A 25,051-nucleotide genomic window follows, 5' to 3' on the forward strand; every position below is an offset into this window, starting at 1 on the left:
TTTGCTGGCTGCTGCAGGTACAAAGACAAACTAATTTAAATTAAATTAGGGCTGTCAAGCAATTAAAAAAATTATCATGCAATTAATCACACTATTAAATAATAATATAATACCATTTATTTAAATAGTTTTGGATATTTTCTACATTTTCAAATATATTGATTTCAATTACAACACATAATAGAAAGTGTACAGTGCTCACTTTATTTTTATTATAAATATTAGCACTGTAAAATACAAAAGAAATAGTATTTTTCAATTCACCCTATACAAGTACTGAAGTGCAATCTCTGTCATGAAACTTGAACTTACAAGTGTAGAATTATGTAAAAAAAATCACTGCAATAAATTAAACAATAAAACAATGTAAAACTTTAGAGCCTACAAATTCACTCAGTCCTACTTCTTGTTCAGCCAATGGCTCAGACAAACAAGTTTGGTTAAATTTTCAGGCAATAATGCTACCTGCTTCTTGTTTACAATGTCACCTGAATGTAAGAACTGGCATTCACATGGCAGTGTTGAAGCCAGTGTTGCAAGATCTTTATGTGCCAGATGCACTAAAAATGCATGTGTCCCTTCATACTCCAACCACCATTCCAGTGGACAGGCATCCATGCTGATAATGGGTTCTGCTTGATGACCATCCAAAGCAGTGCAGACCAACGTATATTTATTTTTATTATCTGAGTCAGGTGCCACCAGAACAAAGGTTGATTTTCCTTTTTGGTGGTTCACGTTCTGTAGTTTCTTCATCAAAGTGTTGCTCTTTTAAGACTTCTGAAGTATGCTCTACATCTCAACCCGCTCAGATTTTTGAAGGCACTTCAGATTCTTAAATCTTGGGATGAGTGATGTAGCTATCTTTAGAAATTGGTACCTTCTTTGTGTTTTGTCAAATCTGCAGTGAAAGTGTTCTTAAAACAAACAACATGTGCTGGGTCATCATCCGAGGCTGCTATAACATTAAACATATGGCAGAATGTGAGTAAAACACAAATTTAATGAATGCATTATTTGTTTAAATACCAGCTACAAAAGTGACATGCAAACACCTTTTCTCACTGTTAAATGACATTTTAAATAAAAAGCTGGCAGCATTATCTTCCACAAATCCGACTTACACAAATCTGCACGTATGGAAAAAGTTCCGTAAGCTAGAAATAGGAGGGGTTTTTTTTGTTTGTTTGGTTTTTTGCACATAATGGTTGGGTATACATTTGCAACTTACACAAAATTTGAGTTACGCAAGACATTCCAGAATGTAACACTTACATAAGTCAGGTACCATCTGTATCCAGGTCTGTACTTTCAGAAAGAAAGGCAGGTGAATACTGCACAAAATTTTCCATTCATATATTCATTAGATTTTTTTTAGAGCTAGTGAGGGGAAATTTTAATTTTTTCCCTCCTTTTTTAAATACTAAATTTCAGAAGTTTGATTTCCCTTCTTCTCCTGTTTGACAGCTTGAAAAACAAGGGGGGGATTTTTTTTTAAATCATTTCCCTTTTTTAAAAAAAAATTGAAATCTTAGCAAAATAAAAAATAAAGATCTGTCTTTCTCCATTAAATCTATTAAGAGTTAGATGCTGCCATTAGATATAGCTGAGAATATAGTGAGGCATGTAGCTATGGAACGGGCAAGGAAGAAATCTTCCCTGAGTTTCCTGCTTGTGCACTGGGTGATGGTAATGGCTAGATTAATGTACTACATCTCCTTTGTGGAGTATAACATACTCCCTTGCACCCTGCCAGCACCAATGGCTGGCACATAGAGGTGGGAGAGGGGGAGGCAGCACATAGCCATGGTGGGGGAGTGTCAGATATGCAACCCCTGATCTACCCATTGCCCCTCTTTATTGAAATCTAGTTATGTCCTATGGAGCTGTGTTGGAGACCAGGGAACAAATGAACAATATATGAATTTGCTTCATTTGTTTCCACATCCCATTTTTGTCCAATCTCCATGAATAGTCCAGGAATTACTGTCAGGAATATTTACTAAAACAGTGAATTTTCAGCAAGTATTGTAGAATATTCACAGAAAGAAAATTCTGTAATAGTGACTAATTGCAATGGAAATTTAATTCTATGAGTAACTCTCATCCAGTTGGGAAACAGAAACATTCCATGTAACCTATGTTGTCAGTCAAAGCAGTTAGAATTTAAAACATTTGCAAAGCCCTGAGTATGAACAAATAACATACTAAAGACTAGTCATATAAATTATTCAGTTAATGATTTAAAATAAATAGGAGAACAGTTATTAGTCGGGACAAGTCACGAAGAGGACATTTTGACCAATAAATGACTGGTTATGAATTATTCCTTCAACTCTACTCAGATTCATAGGCTCAGATTTCACAGCCAGAAGAGAGCATTATGATTACCTAGTCTGACCCGTATAATACAGGCCATAAAATTTATCCAAAACTATTCCTGGAAGCATATCTTTTAGAAAAACATCCAGTCTTGATGATATCTCAAAGCTAAATTTACTTGTCATCTATAGATTCACAGCTCAGCAGATAGCTTTTTTTAAATGTTTGTTTTTAGGTCTCTCCTGGCAAGGCTGAAATTAAGTCTTTTTAGAGTTAGAAGGTCTAAGGACTTGTGTACATCGGGCAGTTAGTGTGGCTAGGGTGTGAATTTAAAACCCTCTTATCAACTCTGCACTGACTCCCTGTGTGGAAACGCTCACTTTTCATTAAGGGTACGTTTACATGGAAAAAAACCAAACAAATACAAACAACACAGCAGTGAGTTTCAGATCCTGGATCAGCTGACTTGGGCTTGCATTACATGGCTAAAAATAGCAGTGTAGACATTCAGGATCCGGCATGAGCCTGGGCCTTTAGACCTCCCCTCCTTGCTGGGTTTCAGAGCTTGGGCTCTAGCCTGAGCCTGAATGTCTACATGTGTAGTGTAACTTAGGTCAATTTACTCTGGTAGTGTAGACAAGACTTAGAATGTCCACATGGGGAGTTAGTGAGCTCTAGATAGTTCAGGCTTTTTGTAGACAAACCTTTAATCTTCTCTCATGTACATGAGTTTTACACTGGTGTAACTATTGAATGTAATGGTTTAACTCTATTGAATTTAATGGTGTTACTCCTGGTTCACAGTGGTGCAAATGAGAGCAGAATCAAATACATGTAGTCCTGTACAAGGGACAGCCTGATAGTACTGAAAGTAGCAGATGCTGGTTTTCTGAATGTTAATTATTGATTTCCATCTTTTACTTTTCTCCAAAAGTTAGAGGTTTTAGTGTCACAGCTATCCATCTGAAGCATCACATCGACTTAATGTCGATCAGCTAAGCATTAAACCAGTAAACTATTTTTCTCAATAAACAGGGCCAAAATGTTCCCAGAGATTTATAGGGCTTTGTGGTAGAGTGGACTTGGTCCAGAGGCCCCCTGCTGGGGGTCTCACAGCCCTGCATCACTCAGTTCCAGAGTAAAGGAGCAAGTCCTCCAGGCAGCCTAGAGAGGCTGCAGAAGAAAGGCCAATTTGAGGGGCTTTTGGAGCAATAAGGGGCCAGAAGGACCAGATAAAAGGCAAGCAGCAGAGCAGAGCCTTCAATTGCTGTGTGAAGTTTAATGAGAGGGTGAAGACTGGGTGACTGTCTGACTGGCAGAGCTGCAGTATCATGGACAGCTCATTACAGACAGGACTGAAACACCCAGGGAAGGCTGCTGAAGACCAGCATTTGGTCAGTGTGGGCAGGCTGAAATCCAGGGAGACTGAGCACAGAATCTGCCCATGCCAACAAAGGTACTGAGTTGAGGACTGCTGGTCTAGTTGAAGACTGAGCCCAGGGTGGCCTGCTGAAACACCACCAGCTGTGGGTAGTAAGATGGCCCCCAGGCGGGTGGTTGAAGAAGGCAGTGCCACTGGGAGAAGCCTTAGAGCAATGACCCAACACCACGGCTGAGATAAAAACTTGGATTGTATACCCTGGAAGTGGAGCAGAAAGGGGCAGTGTATGCATCTCAGCCAGAGGGCTGAGTTGCTGAAGACCACCAACAGAATCATCAGCTGGCAGGTGCTTGCGAGAGGTGGGTGCTAACCCAATATAAGAACTAAAACTAAAATCAGACTCATAGCCAACCAACCACAGGAGGCTACCCATGAGGGACAAGTGCTGTTCCAAAAAAGACTGATTGGAGGTATATCAGCCAGAGAAAATGGAGTGCTCATGAGAGGTGGGTGCTGACCCCATTAGAGGCTCAAATAAACACTGTGTATTGTAAAATATTAAGGAGGTTATGAATCCCCAAACCAGATCCAATTCACATATGATTCTGGCCTTTTTAGGGCAAGTTATAATTAGAGGATTCATATATTTTTGCGGGCTGATCAGAGTGACATAACTGTAATTCATTCCCAGGAACTTGGTCTTATCACTAAATATTCTGATTGGTCAGTGAAGTTTTAAAAGCATCCCATTTGTTGCCAATATTCCGCACGAATCTGTGTGCAGAATGAATGAGGTTAAAGCAGGATTGTTTAAGAGTTTTTCCTTGGTGAGTCAAAATAAGTCTGTTAAATCTGACTCTAACATCTAAACCTGAAATTTCTAAATGGAACACTCCTTCTGACCTTTCTGCAACATCTACCAAATGCCAGAACCAAGCCTATGGAGGATTAGACAATATCACACTTAAAAAAGTTACTTCTGCTTTGACCACTATTCAGGCAATACTAAAAGGGTGACTAATAGGGAGAGTTTCAGAACTTTGAAAAGCAACTAGATTCCTGAGACACACTCCTAGTACAATCTTACCACTTCTATGGTTACCTTCCCATATTCATTTGCCATAACCACACGTGGTTGGTGATGCAGTTGGCTAGTACAGAATGTGACAATTTCTTAATGGATGGTGTGTTTTTTCGCAGGGAGTCCATTATAGCTGTGCTTGTCAAATAGTCTTCCACTTTACTGTGAAGCAAAGACAGAATTGTCTCTGCCTTGAGATATCAGCTACTTAGATAACCCCATTGGTAACTGAATTAAATGACTAACTCAACCTCAATAATTTTCATATTATAATTAAAATGTACATATTTGCATACAAAGTTTGAATTCAATAATATATCCCCCCACACCTTTAGCAAGCTAAATTCGTGCATTATGACTAAAAAAACAATATTATGAATACAGATATTTTGCTGCAGCATTTTATTATATTTTTCTCTATATAAGTTTTGATGTACATTTTGTAAAAACGTAATTGGGTAATTTCTACAATTATTTCCATCTTTTAATAGCTCAGTACAATATGCCATGTCTATAGGCTCACAGTGTGATCATTTGAGTAGCCTATACTAATCTCTTTAGGTTTTGGGTGCACTTTTTTCCAGTTAGAGAAAGAAACCATACCACTTTGCTTATTCCTCTGACTACACTATAAGCCAGTGGTCTGATTCTCCTGCTCATGTACACATTTGTGCTAGCTCTCATCAGGTTAACAGGAGTACAAAGACCAGCATAGCTGCGGCAGCCGTATTGGAGGCATGGCTGAGCTGTGCTGAGTACATACCCACTGCTACCAGTGCTCCTGTGGATACACTGCTGCTTATATTCACACTAGCTCAATGAGAGCTAGCATCAGTATGTTTACATGAGCAGGGAAACGACATCCTTACCTTGTAGTGCAGACAATTTGTTAATATTGTACATTTTGCTGTCTTCCATTTTAAGGTACCATGAAGATCTTTGTGAAGAAGTATTTATAGAGTTATATTGTTCACCTCATAATTCAAACAAAACTCAGAGGATTGTCAACTGTATAATAAATCAAAGTGAAACATGTCACAAAAATGAGGTGCACAGCTATAAAACTACAGAAACAATATTCCTTTGACAAATGCTTTCCATAATATTCAGGCAAGTTCTCTTTGAAAGCTGCACAATTTCTATTTCCTTCTATCTAGCTATTAATTATTATTTGAATTACAGTATCATCAGGGCCGGCTCCAGGCCACAGTGCGCCAAGCGCATGCTTGGGGCGGTACGCCGCGGGGGGCGCTCTGCTGGTTGCTGGGAGGGCGGCAGGCGGCTCCAGTGGACCTGCCGCACGCATGGCTGCCAACGGTCCGCTGATCCCGCGGTTCCGGTGGACCTCCTGCAGACACGCCTGCGGCAGCTCCACCAGAGCCACGGGACCAGCGGACCGTCCACAGAAACGCCTGTGGCAAGTCCACCGGAGCCGCGGGACCGGCGAGCGGCAGAGCACCCCCATGCCGTGCCGCCGTGCTTGGGGCAGCGAAATTGCTAGAGCCAGCCCTGAGTATCATGTAGAAGCCCCAAAAAGAACGTGCAGCCCTATTCTGTTAAGCACCGTACTAAAAAACTGTGAAAGATAATCACTGCTCCACTGAGCTAGTACTCTAGACAGACAAGACAAACACAAGTGGAAGAAAAGAAGTATTGTCTCCAGTTTACAGATGAGGAACTGAGGCACTGAGAGGTATTAGTTTATTTGTTCTAGTATGTTCATGAGAACCAAACCACTATGCAGTGTTAACTAGGGTGACCAGATAGTAAGTGTGAAAAATCAGGACGGAGGTAGGGAGTAATAGGAACCTATGTAAGAAAAAGCCCCAAATATCGGGACTGTCCCTATAAAATTGGGACATCTGGTCACCCTAGTGTTAACTGGAAACAAATTAGTTAAATCTATCCAAAGGAGAGGGCAGAATTTACAAATTGCTGGGCCTGGAAAGTTTAACATTGCTTCCCAGGTCTTTTAATTCATATATGAACAAACAACACCTGAAATCCAATAAACTGAACAAATACATGGACAAAAATATATAAAAAACTGTGGCAGATGGAGGTATTAGTTGATTTGTAAAGATATGGTCAGAATAACAGTGGATAATTTGAATATCTAATCAACAATCGTATTGTCAACCACTGTAGTTACAAAATGAGCCCAATTACCTCTTGAACCACTTCATCTGTGGGTTATAACTTTGGTCAGGACCCTTTGTCTTGTTTTTGTTTTGTCTTTTTAGATGGTAATCTGTTTGGGGGCAGAGACAGTCTCCTTTTTGTGCTTGTACAGTTCCTAGTCCATTGTAAATGCTACTGGCAAGCAACAATTGTAGTAGGTCCGTGGCTTTCTAGAAGCCTGATTGCAGTGGTTACTGCCATTTTTATGAGGCAAAGTTAATGTTTAAAAGGAAACAAAGGCTATTTCTATTAGTTCTTTGTTATGTACTGTTTATTCATTCTAAAATAAGTCGTTAAAACTTAAGAATGTGGTCACTACTGGGGGCAGTTTTTTCAGCTGGAATAAATTCTCATAACTATGTCTCCTAGGCCTTACCCCTAGTGTGTGGAAGAATGTCACTACCTTTATTTTTCTCTGAAGAGGAGACATTATAAAACTCACTTTAATGATGACCAGCGATAGATTGCAGCACCTCAAAGAAACTGTAATAATCCATTGTAAAGAGTGTCCCAGTTAATCACAGTAATTGTTCTCAAGAAATCAGCAGAGGCTGAGCTGCAGATGATAAGACAGATGTGAGGAAGTTCCAAGCTGTTCTTGGTAGTGGAAAATATATAGAAATAACTGAAAATGTAAATGATAGTAAGCATGACTGTCCCGTAGATGGTTGTGGTGATTTACCTCAATGCTTACACCAGGGGAAAGCAGCTGAGAATTTCCCAGATTATACTCTGTGGATTAATAGCAATGTAGTATTTATGATTATTTACTGGTATTGCAGTAAAAACTAGGAACCCTAGACACTGGCCAGGATCTTACTGTGTTAGGTGCTGTATGGTGAACAAAAAGTCCCTACCTCAAAAATCAGCACTCATATCACCTTTCATAATGTAGATCCTTCACACAGCTTTACTTTCACTGCATGTTTAATGAAATTAGCTTATTGTATTAATGTGTTGGTGAATACCTACCAATAGTACTCATTAAGCAGAACTAGGGAGCCAGGGATCAATTCCAATCACAGTCAGAAGTTATCTACTTATTTGGAAATATGTGAAAATATATCTAGACTTGATTGAGGAAAAGAAATGATACTAAATACTGTAAATAAACCAAACAAAAGTCAGCTATTATTTATGGGGCAAATTCTGCCTGGCCCTCAGCGTGGAATGGAAGAAAGACATAAGAACATCTCCTCTAGTGCAGCCCATGTAAGGGTTAGAAACAAAAAAAGAGGATGGCCAGATTATTAGTTGCAACCTCTGCTCTTGGAGTGCAGTGACTGCTCTGTCCCTGTTTCCCAAGAGTGTATGAGGACAGGAAAGAGCTGGAGTCCTAGCTCTAGCCCTCCTAAGCATCAGACAGAAGTCGACCAACCTCAAGGCGAATAAGAAAACGCTCAGAAAGGTGAACTCGCTGAGCTCCCTCTGGATAGGTGTGGTCCCAACACAGGGCTGAGCCAGACTGGCATAATGTAGCTGTATGTCAGTATGATGAACACATCCACTATGGCTCAGTTGGCTTTGACGTTCACAAAACTTGCTCGAGGGATAATAAGTAGTTTCAGTAAGTTTGATTTAATCTGTTGCCATCAACAAGCACAGGTAAAGTTGCTATTTTTGCACCAGTCATGAGGTTACAGGTACCAATGCTGACAATGCCTGACACTGCCAACTCTTCATTTTGGTAAAGTTACTCCTCTGCAAAGGTAACAAATTTAATTGACATCCAGGGCAAATGGGGCTAGATCTACAAAGGGCTGTAGGTTCCTAAACACCTCTTTGGATGGCCAAGTCCAAAATTTAGATCCTTAAAAGCCCTGCTCGGCTGCTACCTAGAATCATAGGGTTAGAAGGGACCACAATGTTCATCTAGTCTAATCCGCTTCCAAGATGCAAGATACCTAACCCTGTGGGTTCCAAAAGCCCCGAGGGACCTAAATTTTCCACTGATAAAGTCCCTTAGGTACCTAAAATTGCTGATGAACATGCATACAGCCACCTCAGTCTTGATGCCTAGTTCATGCCTAGTTCATGCCTAAGCCCTAGCAAGATCCTCTAACTAGCATTCCCCTGCCTATGGGGCCGACAGCACATATGAGACTGACTGCATGAGACTGAGTGTGGTCTCATGGATTCTAGGCATCCACCTAGAATGTGGGAGACATATATTCCAGTCTATGCGCCAATAACTGATTATTTATACAAACAGTTTTAAAAGACCCAGTGCCGCTCCAGAATAGCCCATTTTCTAGTTCTCGGGTCATTCTCCTCTGAGGTGGTAGATTTGATCCTCAGTCTTCCACATCCAGGGTGAGTGCTTTGACCACTGGACTAAAGGTTGTGAGACTCCTGCCATTTTTTCTTTTTGTGGAAAAAGTGCTTACATGCCTAATTCTATGAGATGGTTCATGACTGTGGCGCCCAAGAGGAGACGCAGATGGAGGCATCTAACTCCCTTTAATTGTACCACACCTCTGTCCTCAGAATTTCTTACTGACTATCTCCCTACTCAGATTGCTGGCTTTTGTAATCTGTTCTTAGGGGCCTTGCTCTTCCTAAGCATTGTACAGGGAGCCTGGGCACCTAATTCAGGGCTGTGAATTTCATTACGGCAGCTCAAGTTAGACACTGCAAAGCTGAGACTAAGTCTCCTTTGTGGATCTAGCCCATTCTACTCTCAATTTCACCTGTGTAAATCTCTCTGGGTTAGATCTGGGAAATACTTGCACTGCAGCTGCCCCTGCTTTATATGTGGACAAATGAGGGAATTGATTCTCAAGGACTGTCGATTTGGTGGCTTTCACAAGCAAGAAAATTCATAGAAAGACAAAATGTCAAAACAAATGATATTCTGGTTAAATGTTAAAGGGTAATGTATACATTAAGTTGCTGGTGCTGACTGTGTTTGATGGTGGTAGTGACAAAAAGTCCCTATTAGATAAATGGTAATGCCTGTAAATAATATTATCATGTCGTATAGTATATGGATAATGTTAATTAGTGCATTGTAAGTCATGCTTTAAAGAATGGTAAGAAATCATTCTCTGTCAGAGCAATGCGTTGTTGCAGCCTTTAGGCTTCAGATGTAATTTTATTAAAGCAAAGGAAAAACACTGTTCTTAATTTGATTCGAACAGAAGAAGTCAGGTTTGTATTATGTTGCTGCAAGGAAGCCAGAACAGTTTATTGTTTACATGTTAATATCGTCAAGTTTGGAGGAAAACCACTAACATTCCATGGCCGTCAGCATATTTTGGCAAATAGCAGGGTGAAAGCCTCTTCAATATTGCTTCTGCTGTCATGCTGAAGGGTTTGCCTACAGGACTGACACTGTAATCCAATGTAGTTGATGAGAATGTGACAGTGGTGGCCAGAGAAGAGAATTTTTTTTTTTATAGTGCTTTCCATGTTTAAGGTATCCCCATGCAAGTAATTAGATACTGGTTCTAAAGTTACTCTGTAGGCAATCAGGCAACAATTATTTAAGAATTTAAGTGTTTAAACTATTAAGTCTAAAGGGACAGTATCTGGCACCCTTATTTACCGTGGGTCTTGCTTCACTCCTTAACTAGACTAATTGACCTAGATAGTAGCTGCTGGGATTTGAGCACTTTCAAAAATTATTCCACTAATTTTCATGAGATGTCATGAAATAATACAGAAAAATAAAACTAATATAAAAATGAAAAAATCTTTTCTAAACAGTACATTTTGAAACATTGTCTTTAAAAAAAACTCTGAAACAAATATCCACCAAGATATTGCATCAAAATTGATACAGATTTTACCAAAAATTCAGTTTAGTCAAAATGGCATGTTCTGATGGAAAACTGTTTTGACAAAAACATTCCAACCAGCTCTGTTGCTCAGTGCTTGAGTGTCATTAGAGTGGAAAAACAAACTTCAGAAGGCAAGACCTGATTGGATTGGATGGAAAATGTCCAACAACAAAAATCACTGAGAGAGCATGGGAGAAAGGGAATAGCCTAATGTTGGAGGTAGCAGAGTGGGTTGTTCATCTGTTTGGCTACCACAGGTTGGAAGTCAGGGAACAGTCATATGGCATAGTATCTGAGAGCGGGGGACATGGAGATGAAACTGCCTTAATTAAACTTCCACTAAGTTCAGAAAAGTTTACTTTGGTTTGCTATTAGGATTAATATGACAAGGCACAGTCACTTTCGGAATAATGTAGGGGACCCAGCTTTCTGAACCATCTTGGAATCAATAATTACAATTTAATAGCATAGGCACAATTCATTAGAACATTGTAAAATTATTATATTGTCATGTACTGTTACCGAAATTAGCTATTCAGGAGCTTGGAGAATTGATAATAATACTGATGAAATTATCACACACTAGTCAAAATCTTGTAAAATGCTAATAAAAATTCAACAGAAAAAGTAATCAGGGGTTAAGTAACCTGATTTAGGATTAGAGATGGTTAAACTTGGCTTCAATGGGAGATAAGGAGTGTCAGCATCTCATGGGATCAAGTACTAAAGCAACACAAGAGGCAAGATGAGTACGCAGAGTTCTTAACCTCTTTAGGAGAATGCAGCACACTCCCCCACTTGACATATGTCAAGACTGATGGAAACCCCAAATGGATCCCCCATTGTTGTCACCCTTCTTCCAAGTGCCAATGGCAGAAACAACGACTCAATTCAATCTATCTAGGGATCTTTCTCTAAAAGAAATGAAACTATGGCTGAAGTCCTCACCAAGAGCCATGCTCCTACTTCTGGCTCTGGGATATTACAATAAAACCTCCCTGGTCACCTTTTCAGATGGTTCTTCTGAGCAAGGATTTGCTAATTGGGAGCACAGATCCACAAATACCCATTATTTGGAAGCAAAGAGAAAAACAAACAAAAGAAACATGGTACACATATACACACAAATCAATATGTCTACAGTTTGATCAATCCCACAATTCATTGTCTGGCTCCTTGAGGTCCAGAATTAGTCATAACATAATTCCCATCAAGTTTAAACTTCACTCATAGAACCAGTTATTCAGTGGTAGTAAGGTATTAGAGATTAGTTCTCCTCTCCCTATCTATTACTATCTAGAGAAGTCAAAACCACCTGGTGTCACTCTGGTGTGCAGCTACTGGGTTTAATTCCATGACATCATCTCTGTCACTGCTGGTCTGGTGCTGTGGTGAAGTTCAGCTCTGTACCACTGCCATCTAGTGGGTCACTATAAAGTTAGTTCTGAGCTTGTTTGGGCCCCAGTGGGAAGAGAAAGAATGGCAGTCGCATCCACAGGGAGGGAAGCATATGGGGAGAAGAGACTCAGGAATGAGGTTTCATATAAAAGACTCTGTGACAGGGTTTACTCACCACTCTAGTATCTCCTGACAGCTGTCATGGAAATTTGCTCTGCTCACCCTCCTCTGGTGATGGTGCCCCATCACCATCACTTTTGTTCCAGGAACTGCACCACTCCCAGGACTGTGGCATCCTCTTCAATGGCACTGCCTTCTAGTAGTGCCACACTCTGTGCTCTCCACTTCTGGGAAACCTGCAATCTCTGTCCAGCCACTTCTTCAGTAGCAACTGTAGTCCATTGTCCTAGGGCTCCAGCACTCTATTCTGCCCTTACATCTGGGTCTCAGCCTGCAGGCCCTAGAAGCCAGTCAGGAGCTCTCTCTAGCTTCTCTGATCCCTGCTTGCAGCACTGCTTTGTCCCAGGTGCTGGCAATCCTTCCACCTGCTATGAGCCTGGTCTTCTCTCCTTAAGCTCCAGTCAGCTACAGAACTCTGCTCTGCCCTGACGCCCTTGTTATATGAGCTTGCCACGCTATGATTGGTTGCTCCTCTCAGCCCCTTTCTAATTGACTGCCTCTGGCACAGCCTACCTAGGGCTGCTTTGAACCTCTTTTCTAACAGTGAGGTCAGACGCCCCATCACAGGGTCCACGATAGAACTAATAGGGGACTGTGTGTGGGAACCTGGAGGCAGAAGGGAGAGGCCTATGTGTATACCGGGGTCTGCAACCTCTGGCATGTGGCAATTTATAAAACATTTCAGGCTTTGCCTTTGACTGGGATTGTCACAAAATGAAAACCCTCAGAAATCCAAATGGCATTTCAAAAATACCAAACACATTTTACCAAGCTCCTCCAATTCTTCATATGCAGGCTAAATCTCTTGACAAAGTAGCCAATTAGTCAGTATAACTTTGGAGGATAAAAACTTTCCCCTTTTTGAAAAACTGCACAATTTTGCAACTCCACAAGCCAATCCAGAACCCAGAAAAACAGCTGAGTTTACCTCTCAACATCCATGGTATTAGGGTGACCAGATGTCCTGATTTTATAAGGACAGTCCCAATTTTGGGTTCTTTTCTTATATAGGCTCCTATTACTCCCCACCCTGTGTCCCGATTTTTCACACTTGCTGTCTGGTCACACCTAAAATCTACACGCTACAACTCCCTTGATATTGTTATTTGTATCATTAGAGATTGTGGAGAAAGGTAATTCCATTTTGTTATTTAAAAATGTGGTTTTGTTCCAATTAGGAATGAAAACCCCAAATTCCAAAATTCTCCATGAAAAGTAATGGAGCCTGGGCTCCAGGGCAGGCTGACTAAGGGCATAGGCCCTAGAAGCTTTGGAAGACTAGGCTGCCAAGGAGCCACAAGTCTGGCTGGGAGTTTGTGAGCCAGGGTACCCAAGGCTTCCAGGCTCCTGCCTTCACATTAGTGCACCAGAGTGGCTGCTAAGGAGCCAGGCAACTGAACTGGTAGGAAATCTGGCCAGCAGGGATCTGTTGGAAGGTTGAGGACATCAAACTGTCTCTGTGAAACACTTCAGTACTGACAAATCAGCAAATTCTAATGAAAAATGTTTCATCAGAATTTTTCCAATCATTTCTGTAATTTATACAAACTTATATTGCAGTTATACCTAACGGCCACAGCCAGGTTGGACTCCACAATGCTAGATGCAGTGCAAATATGTAGTAAAAGATAGTCCTTGTCTCAAAAATCTAATATTTGTTTAATAAATGAGATTATTCATTTGTGCAAATTATTAACCATAGTCACATTCTCTCACTCACCAAAATATAAAAATAAAAGTCAGATTGTGTGGTAAACCACAGAAGACATTTAATTTCTTTTGAATAAAATACAGATGCACATTGTTGTGTTGTCATGAAGTTGCATATTGTAAACAAAACTCAATAATAACTGAAATCTTTGACTTCTAAGAATATAGTCACCCTACCTCATGCTTTCATATTTTAAAATTAATTTTGCTTGATTTTACTGTGTTGCATTATGTGGGTGCATTTGTATTATCTTCTGACTTATCTTTAGATTTGTGTTCTTGTTTTGTACTTTCCATTTAGCTTTCATACCAACATTATATTTGCATGGACTATATTTCTAACATTTAGAATCAAGTATAACAACACATCTATAGCATCATGCTAGGATGATCTTTTATTGGGGCAACTTTGATTGCCAATAAAAATGGACTAAACTAATGAAATGTCAAATATGAAAGACCTTATTTTTAAGTTATAATAAAAGGACTTTTCTTGCTATTTACTAAGGAATGTATCCATTAATAAAGCCTTGCATTGAGCTTATGTTCATTAGATCCAGCTTTCAACTGATCATGCTGGCATCTGAAAGTGGAACTTGTAAGGAAACTCAGACTGAAAGAAATTGTTATTAAGCAACACATTGTAACTGCTGGTTATGAAGGATATGTGTAAAACAACGCTCCTGCCATGATCCACTGGAAGGTGACGTAACGTTGCAAAGATTCTCAGATTCTAAGTTCCACTCATATTTTGTCCTATTAAAGGTACACCCACTGCGTTTTTTTTTAAATCAAATAATAAATCTCCAGTAATATGAAATTCAACTCAAGCATTTCTTTATGTTCTCCCTATTAGTTAATAACTTCTATAGCCAAAAATGCACAGCTGTCAATAGGCCCTTGCAAACCCCACTTATATTAATAGCAGAAGAAAAAGTGTGAACAGTATTGTAGCAGTGGCAATATATTCTTACAAATCTTAGCATACCTTCCTCACTCTTTTGAGACCACCTTCATTGAAACAGATATAGTGCTCTAACAGTACTCTCAATTTTCAAAGCGGTTCAGGAGCATCTTGATACAGTTTCAAAGTAGGGTACTTTTCCAAAACAGTGATAACTAACTTGAGTGCCGAAGTGCCTATATAGAGGAAAAATACAAAGAGTATATTTCATAATCATTTGTGCTGTAGGCTTTTTCTACACAGAAAATTACACCAACTTTGGTTTAGATAAACTGATTGCAGAAAAATGGGTGGATATACCTGTCTCAGTTTAAGAGTGGCTTATTTAAAATCTATATAAGTTTAAGGGTTGAAGGTTGTAGAGTTAATTGTTCAGATTCTTTGGGACTATTCCACCTCTTACTATGGGTTTTGTCTTCATTGCACAAATTAGCCCTGAAATACTTTCAGAATCAGCTACTCAAATATTTCTGTAGAAAATAAATTAAGGGTGCAAAGAGCAGTTCAATGATCTCACCATTTTTATAATTCATGCATACTTCTAGTGGAATATTCATGCCACCTACTTTAATCTCTGCTAGTTATGTCATGTTGTGAAGTCTGAAAAGGGAAGAAGAAGTAGTAGCCTTTAACTCACCTTGGAATGACACCCACCCCCAGCACGATAGTGTTCTGAATCATGGGGAGTTGAATGGTGGGAGCTTTTCAGGCTTCTAGGGAATCATGAGGACATGACACATTCAGTGCTGTTTTCTTTGCATCTTTTTGCCCCACTTGATCCCTTCTGCATTTTACAGTGAAGTGAACATATAATCTTACATTTTCCATCAAATATTATTATTCTACAAAGAATACAAAAACTTTCAGTATGAAAATGGGTCTAAACTCCCGTATGAATCAACACTGATTATTTAGTCTTCTTCAAGGGGGTTATTTCTATCTTAGCTAAGTTTTGTCATGTTTTCAACAAGCATTTCCCCTTCCTTGAGCTATTTTTATGTTAATCTTATCAATGCCCCTTTGTTGCTCCCTAAATTAAAATGGCTAGTTGTGATGAGACTTATTTAGAGTTGTTGTCACCTACTACCCATGTTGTAGGAAATATCTCAAAAATAATTAATGGTACCAAGAAACTGAAGAGTAAAGACTATTTGCTAGTAATGATATATTTCATTATCTGATGATGAAGTGTCATCAGTTCAAATAGCTCTGAAAAATGCCTAATTATATCTTTTTTTCCCAGAAGAGATTCTATTAATGTATTTAAATGATTTGTAACCTGCCCCACTACTTTGACTTGCAGGAGGGTTTCAGTCCTAAAACTGTTCTGTTGTAGAGCTATGCAAAAAGATACACATGTAAAGCTAAGCTGGAAAGTATTTTGCAAAAAGACAAATAAATAAATAACAACTAACATAAAATAAAAATAGAGCTGTGTGATGCTTGTGTAAAAAACCCTAACACAGAAAATTAGCAAAGTCTTAGTGTTTGTTAATAAAGCTGGAATTTATGGAACATTACGAAAGATCAGAAAACAGGCTGAATTTTATACCTACTTTTACTGGCTTCTCTTACCCAATAAGCACCATTTTCTTAATGTGTGTCCTTTACCCCAACACACACACATTCTGGTACCTTGTCTCCCTTGCCATGGAAATCTTCTGGAAGGCTAATCTACCTTTAAACTCTCCTCATACACTTGTCTGGAGTATTTTTCTGGGTGTGTCAGGTGGCTGTTTCCCCCCATCTTGAGTCTTTGCAACTGTGAGGCGTGGCAGCTCCTTGCACATGACTCAACTCTGGGGAAAAGTCTTCAAAAGGCTGGAGTGGGGGAGGTAAAGGGGTAACTGAACACTCACTATCACTGCTATAAGGGTTTATGTGTCATTAATGCTCCCGAGCTCAGTACAGGTATCAGGAATAGGATGGGAGAATACCTCCATAGCTTTTTTTGGACTGGAAAGGGATAGTATCCACACTGGGAAGTCAAGAGGAGAGAGCAGTTGATTTGAAAATTATAGAATGCCTCTGAACAAACTGCTTATTGCAAAGTTTTCACTCTCCCCAGGAATATTATTACTATTCACAGACAGGGAAACTGAGCATTAGAAAAAGTAAAATCCTGATTCCTCACTCCAGTTTTAAGCGGATGTAACTTCACCAATATCAGTAAAGTCTTCTTTTGTATGGCAACTTGAAAAGTACCATTAAAGGTCAAACTCTTATGTCCATACTATGGCTTCCAGTGACATCAAGAAGATCTTAGAGGACAGTTTTTCAGTAGAGGAAGATGGCAACTTTTACATCCTTCTCCCTGTTAAGTGCTTTGGGATGACCAGTGCCATCAATGTGGCAATCAAATGCCGATTGATGACTTTGCGTCCTAAAAACCCCCTCAAGCTATGCTCTCAAGTGAAATGGTCCTTTTTTAAGGTAAACATTGAAAGAGAAGCATGAGATCCTACATATGTGTATGCTACCTCATCATAGACGACACCTCTCCTGCAAAATGGGATTACCTGACCAAACGATTATGTGAACAGAAGATTGATCTCCTTACGCTACAAGATACTCACTTATGGATAATAAAAAGCATCAATGACCTTACAGTGGTGCAAAACTGAGCATTGTAGCTTGGACACAAGGTCCTAGCCAAGAACAGTCTCAAGGGCCCATTGATGAGGCCAGGAGTTCACACCAACAGTTCTGGCTCCCAGTTCCCTATTCTAGCCACTAGACTGCAAACTTGCCTTTGTGCCTTAGATTTGTGTGTGTGTGTGTGTATATATATATATATATATATATATATATATATATAAAAGTAATTATTGTCTGTCTGACTATATTTGTGTTTCCTCCTGCTTTGTTTGTCTTTCCATCCCTCTCTCTCACTGTTTTCCCCTCCTTTTCTCTGAGCAGGTTCTTTCATCCTGTGGACAGTTTTCCTGTACTGTGGGAAATGAATACAAACCCACATCCAGGAAGAAGTTCCTACATTATTTTACTGGCAGAGTTCTAGCAGCCTGGCAGACCTCTTACAACTCACATTGGACTCACTGATTGTACCAGCAGTAATGAGGTTTTTAGGATATAGCTAGAGAGGGTCCTTATTAAAGGGAAATCCTATTTGACCACTATCTAATGTCTGCCTGTCCTTTTTTTAATAAGACAGAACTTATTTCCAAGTATAGATGTTAACAGATGTCTCCATTATCTATCTCATCCTTGTGAAGAGAGGCAAAGTGAGTGAGGAATTATTAGACTAATTTCTGTTGGTGAGAGCTACATGGAGCTCTTTTCTTATAAGGAAGCAGCAAGACTTCGAGGTGAAGAAAGAAAACTATGAGATTTTGCCTGTTTATCAGAGTATCTCAGCTCCAAAATTTTGACACCCATTTCAAGCTACAGAATATGCTCCTGCTGTGATAATGGGCAGAGCTTGTAACTGTTATCTCTACATCACTAGTGGTATGCAGGGTGCTTTACATACAAAAAAGAAATCAACATTAATCTATTTTTTACTTTTTCATATATTCCTAAGGCCTTGATCACCATATCAGGTATGTACCGGGCACAATGATTAAGACTTTTATTAAATTTGTTCATAATAAATGCTGCTCTTCATCTCTCCTACTGTGCAAATACATATACGCTTAAACACATATGTATTATCAATCCTGGCGTCTACTTCCTGAGCTTAAACAAATAACACAGTGATAAATGACAACAGCTGAGGACGATAACAAAAAATGAGGAGAAAGAGAAAACTGCTCCAGGGAAAGCATTAATTAAAAAGAATGTTATTTATACAGTGTCATAACTTTCCTACTCAGATCTGAACCTTAGAGTTCAGAACATGAGAAGCTAGCATGAAACCTCCAAACTTAATTACCAGCTCAGATCTGATATCGCTGCCACCAGCCAGAGAATTCCAATGTCTGGCTCACTCTGGTCTCCCCAAAACCTTCCCTGAGGGACCCCAAGACTCAGATGCCCTGAGTCTCACTACAAAGGGGAATAACCCACTTCCCTTCCCCCTCTTTACCTCCTCCCAGATTTCCCTGCCAGGGGTGTTCTAGGATATTCCCTGCTTCAAGACCTTGAAACACAAGTACTGAGAGATCAAATCTCTCTCTCCCCTCACCCAGAGGGTATGCAAAGTCAGGCTTAGTAAATCTAACCCAAAGAGATTCTCTCTTCCCCTCTGTCTTCTTCCTCCCACCAATTCCCTGGTGAGTTACAGACTCAATCCCCTTGAGCCCACCCTGGTAATTGGCTGAACCTTAACCAGTGGGCGGGGCATTCACTCAGGCCAGGGCTTTATAAAGCTGCGCACAAGCGACCAGGGAGCTTAGCGAACAGGAGCTGCTAACAGGGAGTTTTGCAAGGGGAGTAGGAAGGGAGGGGGGGTCCCTTTGGTCCCCTGAACCCATAACCTGAGCCACATCGAAAACCTTTCTGTTTACAGCAGAGAGGAGTGGACAGGGAGCTGTAGACAGGAATTTGAGAGAGTTTGACAGAGGGAGGCTTACAATGGTGAGGAGGACCCGCAACACCTGTGCCAGCACTGCTTCTGTCTCCTCCACCTGCGCCTGTAGCCAGACAGAGCACCAAAGCATGGATGCTTTTACCCAGATTCTGGTGTGGACTTGCAAAGACTGTAATTTGCAATTTCCACTTACTGATATCCAGGCTGGGGGTGGCATCCAATGTGAAAGGTGCCTACTCAGGCAGCAGGTGGGAGAGCTACAGGAGGAGGTGGCCAGGCTGAGGAACATCCATGTCCATGAGCAATTCCTGGACAGTATCCATGTGGAGACAGCTGACGGTGCTGTCCCAGTTGACAGGACTACTGACACTCCAGTGGAGGAGGAGGCTCAGGGTGGACACAGCCAGCTGGTTACTTCTAGCAGCAGGCAGTGCTCCACCGCTGCTGCGAACCCTCCTGTTGTGGTAAAAGATAACCATTATGCTCTTCTTGATACAGGAGAGAAGAAATCACCCCCAACAGTTAAGGGGGTGAAGCCTCGTACCCCTAAGGCTGGGAGGTCTGCTGCCACCACTGATAAGAAATGTAGGGTAGTGGTGGTTGGAGACTCTCTGCTGAGGGGGACGGAGACACCCATCTGTCGCCCTGACCGTTCATCCTGGGAGGTATGCTGCCTGCCAGGGGCCCGTATCCGAGATGTTACAGAGGCTTTGTCGAGGATTATCCAGCCTTCTGACTACTATCCCATGCTACTCATCCATGTGGGCACAAATGATACTGCGAGGTGTGACGCTGAGCAGATCAAGAGTGACTAAAGGGCTCTGGGAGTACGGGTTAAGGAGTTTGGAGCGCAGGTGGTATTCTCTTCAATTCTTCCTGTTGAAGGTAGGGGTCCGAGCAAAAACAGATGCATCGTGGAGGTGAATGCCTGGCTGCGAAGATGGTGTCGCCAGGAGGGCTTTGGCTTCCTCGACCACGGGATGCTATTTGAGGAAGGACTGCTAGGAACAGATGGCGTTCACCTTTCGAAGCGGGGAAAGGCCTTATTTGCGCACAGACTGGCTAACCTAGTAAGGAGGGCTTTAAACTAGGTTCGACGGGGACAGGTGAGTAAAGCCCACAGGTAAGTGGGGAACAAGACCTGGGAGATGGGTTGGAAACAGGAGGGAGCATGGGCTATAATGGCAGAGAGGAAGGAGGGTCAGGGCAAAGCTGGGAGGCAAGATCAAACCATATCTTAGATGCCTTTATACAAATGCAAGAAGTATGGGTAATAAGCAGGAAGAACTGGAAGTGCTAATAAATAAATACAACTATGACATTATTGGCATTACTGAAACTTGGTGGGATAATACACACGACTGGAATGTTGGTGTGGATGGGTATAGTTTGCTCAGGAAGGATAGACGGGGGAAAAAGGGAGGAGGTGTTGCCTTATATATTAAAAATGTACACACTTGGACTGAGGTGGAGATGGACATAGGAGACGGAAGGGTGGAGAGTCTCTGGGTTAGGCTAAAAGGGGTAAAAAACACAGGTGATGTCGTGCTGGGAGTCTACTACAGGCCACCTAATCAGGCGGAAGAGGTGGATGAGGCTTTTTTCAAACAACTAACAAAATCATCCAAAGCCCAAGATTTGGTGGTGATGGGGGACTTCAACTATCCAGATATATGTTGGGAAAATAACACCGTGGGGCACAGACTATCCAATAAGTTCCTGGACTGCATTGCAGACAACTTTTTATTTCAGAAAGTTGAAAAAGCTACTAGGAGGGAAGCTGTTCTAGACTTGATTTTAACCAATAGGGAGGAACTTGTTGAGAATTTGAAAGTAGAAGGAAGCTTGGGTGAAAGTGATCAGGAAATCATAGAATTTGCAATTCTAAGGAAAGGTAGAAGGGAGAACAGCAGAATAGAGACAATGGATTTCAGGAAGGCGGATTTTGGTAAGCTCAGAGAGCTGATAGGCAAGGTCCCATGGGAATTAAGACTGAGGGGAAAAACAACTGAGGAAAGTTGGCAGTTTTTCAAAGGGACGCTATTAAGGGCCCAAAAGCAAGTTATTCCGATGGTTAGGAAAGATAGAAAATGTGGCAAAAGACCACCTTGGCTTACCCTTGAGATCTTGCGTGACCTACAAAATAAAAAGGCGGCATATAAAAAATGGAAACTAGGTCAGATCACGAAGGATGAATATAGGCAAATAACACAGGAATGCAGAGGCAAGATTAGAAAAGCAAAGGCACAAAATGAACTCAAACTAGCTATGGGAATAAAGGGAAACAAGAAGAATTTTAATCAATACATTAGAAGCAAAAGGAAGACTAAGGACAGGGTAGGCCCACTGCTCAATGAGGAGGGGGTAACAGTAACGGGAGACTTGGAAATGGCAGAGATGCTTAACGACTTCTTTGTTTCGGTCTTCACTGAGAAGTCTGAAGGAATGTCTATTATAGTGAATGCTTACGGGAAGAGGGTAGGTTTAGAAGAGAAAATAAGGAAAGAGCAAGTAAAAAATCACTTAGAAAAGTTAGATGCCTGCAAGTCACCAGGGCCTGATGAAATGCATCCTAGAATACTCAAGGAGTTAATGGAAGAGGTATCTGAGCCTCTAGCTATTATCTTTGGGAAATCATGGGAGACGAGGGAGATTCCAGAAGACTGGAAGGGGGCAAATATAGTGCCCATCTATAAAAAGGGAAATAAAAACAGCCCAGGAAACTACAGACCAGTTAGTTTAACTTCTGTGCCAGGGAAGATAATGGAGCAGGTAATCAAAGAAATCATCTGCAAACACTTGGAAGGTGGTAAGGTGATAGGGAATAGCCAGCATGGATTTGTAAAGAACAAATCGTGTCAAACTAATCTGATAGCGTTCTTTGATAGGATAACGAGCCTTGTGGATAAGGGAGAAGCGGTGGATGTGATATACCTAGACTTTAGTAAGGCATTTGATACGGTCTCGCATGATATTCTTATAGATAAGCTAGGGAAGTACAATTTAGATGAGGCTACTATAAGGTGGGTGTATAACTGGCTGGATAACCGTACTCACAGAGTAGTTGTTAATGGCTCCCAATCCTGCTGGAAAGGTATAACAAGTGGGGTTCCACAGGGGTCTGTTTTGGGACCGGTTCTGTTCAATATCTTCATCAATTATTTAGATGTTGGCATAGAAAGTACGCTTAAGTTTGCGGACGATACCAAACTGGGAGAGATTGCAACTGCTTTGGAGGACAGGGTCAAAATTCAAAATGATCTGGACAAGTTGGAGAAATGGTCTGAGGTAAACAGGATGAAGTTCAATAAAGATAAATGCAAAGTGCTCCATTTAGGAAGGAACAATCAGTTTCACACATACAGAATGGGAAGAGACTGTCTAGGAAGGAGTATGGCAGAAAGAGATCTAGGGGTCTTAGTGGACCACAAGCTTAATATGAGTCAACAGTGTGATACTGTTGCAAAAAATGCAAACGTGATTCTGGGATGCATTAACAGGTGTGTTGTAAACAAGACACGAGAAGTCATTCTTCCGCTTTACTCTGCACTGGTTAGGCCTCAACTGGAGTATTGTGTCCAGTTCTGGGCACCGCATTTCAAGAAAGATGTGGAGAAATTGGAGAGGGTCCAGAGAAGAGCAACAAGAATGATGAAAGGTCTTGAGAACATGACCTATGAAGGAAGGCTGAAGGAACTGGGTTTGTTTAGTTTGGAAAAGAGAAGACTGAGAGGGGACATGATAGCAGTTTTCAGGTATCTAAAAGGGTGTCATCAGGAGGAGGAAGAAAACTTGTTCACCTTAGCCTCCAATGATAGAACAAGAAGCAATGGGCTTAAACTGCAGCAAGGGAGATTTAGGTTGGACATTAGGAAAAAGTTCCTAACTGTCAGGGTAGTTAAACACTGGAATAGATTGCCTAGGGAAGTTGTGGAATCTCCATCTCTGGAGATATTTAAGAGTAGGTTAGATAAATGACTATCAGGGATGGTCTAGACAGTATTTGGTCCTGCCATGAGGGCAAGGGACTGGACTCGATGACCTCTCAAGGTCCCTTCCAGTCCTAGAGTCTATAAGTCTATGTATGAATTGATACGGAACTACAATGAAGAAGTTACTTCATTTCCTTATTATGGGCACCAAAAGAAAAGGGAAATTATTCTTTGTATCTGATCATTATAAAAAATTCTCTGTGTAGTAAAGGAATATTAACCTGTTTGTTTTATTTTTGAAATTCTGAATTAATATACTACTATCTAGCTCTCCTTCTAGAGATCTTTCCCTCATCTTCTCTCAGTGACCTGGGTCTTACACAACCACGCAAACCTGCCCCCTTACTAGAGCAGAGTGATAAACTCAGCATACTTGCTCCCCAAAAGAAGTTTTTGTTTTCTTATCCCTCTGCACTTTCTGCTTCAGATTAAAGCTCTGATTCAGCAGTCCTATCAGCACATATGTAAGCCCAAAGGTATTTAAGCATTCTCCTAAGTGCTTTGCTGAATTGGGTCCTATGTGCAAAATATACTAGAAAAGTCTGTTACCACAAAGTGATCTCAGCCCAGTTTTGCAGATCCCAGAGGTCTGATTGTTCAGATAAGATTTGCTTTAACATTAGGACTTCTAAATACTTATCTAAACACCAAGGCTAACATTTCATTTTGTTAGGCCTCAGTCAAACACAAGCTGGCCCCCATTTGGTTCCCACTACACTTACAACACTTACAGGTCACACCCCATTTCCATGTAACCATTATGCCTATCATTTCTGCCATCTCCTGCCTCATCCTTCCCTTACCTCTCTGAATACAACAGGAAGCAAAGAGCAGAAGTCAAATATGGAGAGGGGAACGGAAATCAAGCATTCACTTTGTGTCACTGCAGCACAGAGGAGTGAAATGTTGTTCTATCTGGTCAGATAGGTACATGTGTGGGAAAAAGAGACTTGTGAGGGCATGTAAGGCACACAGGCTTAAAGTCACTGTTGCCAAAAGTGCTTTAGAATGTATTAATTAAGAGCTAAGTACTTTTATTATCTGAAGTGAATTACTTGAGTTTCACCCTGTTACAGTTTTCTGTAGTAGGAGTAAATTGCCTATGATGGATGGATCTTTTACTTCAACAGCCATACCTAACTGCTATGGAATTTATTCCCAGGTGTCGTGCTGTCATTAACATCCATCACTGCTGCCTTCTTCATTCTCATTTAATGCTTAAAGCATAACATTATCTTTCCTGGGAATTCTTCTGTGACTATTACATTTTAATAGTTAATAGTTACTCGTTCCAGAGGCACCCGAACACGTACTGTCTCTGGATTTGTTGAACCCTAGTTCTAGATCTAAAGCTAAAAAAGCTTTTTTTCAATATTAAGTAGTGACTTGGACCACAGGGGGAATTTAGATGGTCCATTCTGACCTTATTGTGTATTCCAATTCCCTTTTCTTGAATAGCTATGTACTTATTACACATCTGCAAAAAGTAAAACAGTTGCTTATTTGGTGCAATGACTCTCCTTTGGGACATAAAACTCTAACTTTGTAATAGAAATTACAGAGGAAAAAGT

Source organism: Gopherus evgoodei, chromosome 2 (assembly GCF_007399415.2).
Source record: "Gopherus evgoodei ecotype Sinaloan lineage chromosome 2, rGopEvg1_v1.p, whole genome shotgun sequence".
Classification (NCBI taxonomy): Eukaryota; Metazoa; Chordata; order Testudines; family Testudinidae; genus Gopherus; species Gopherus evgoodei.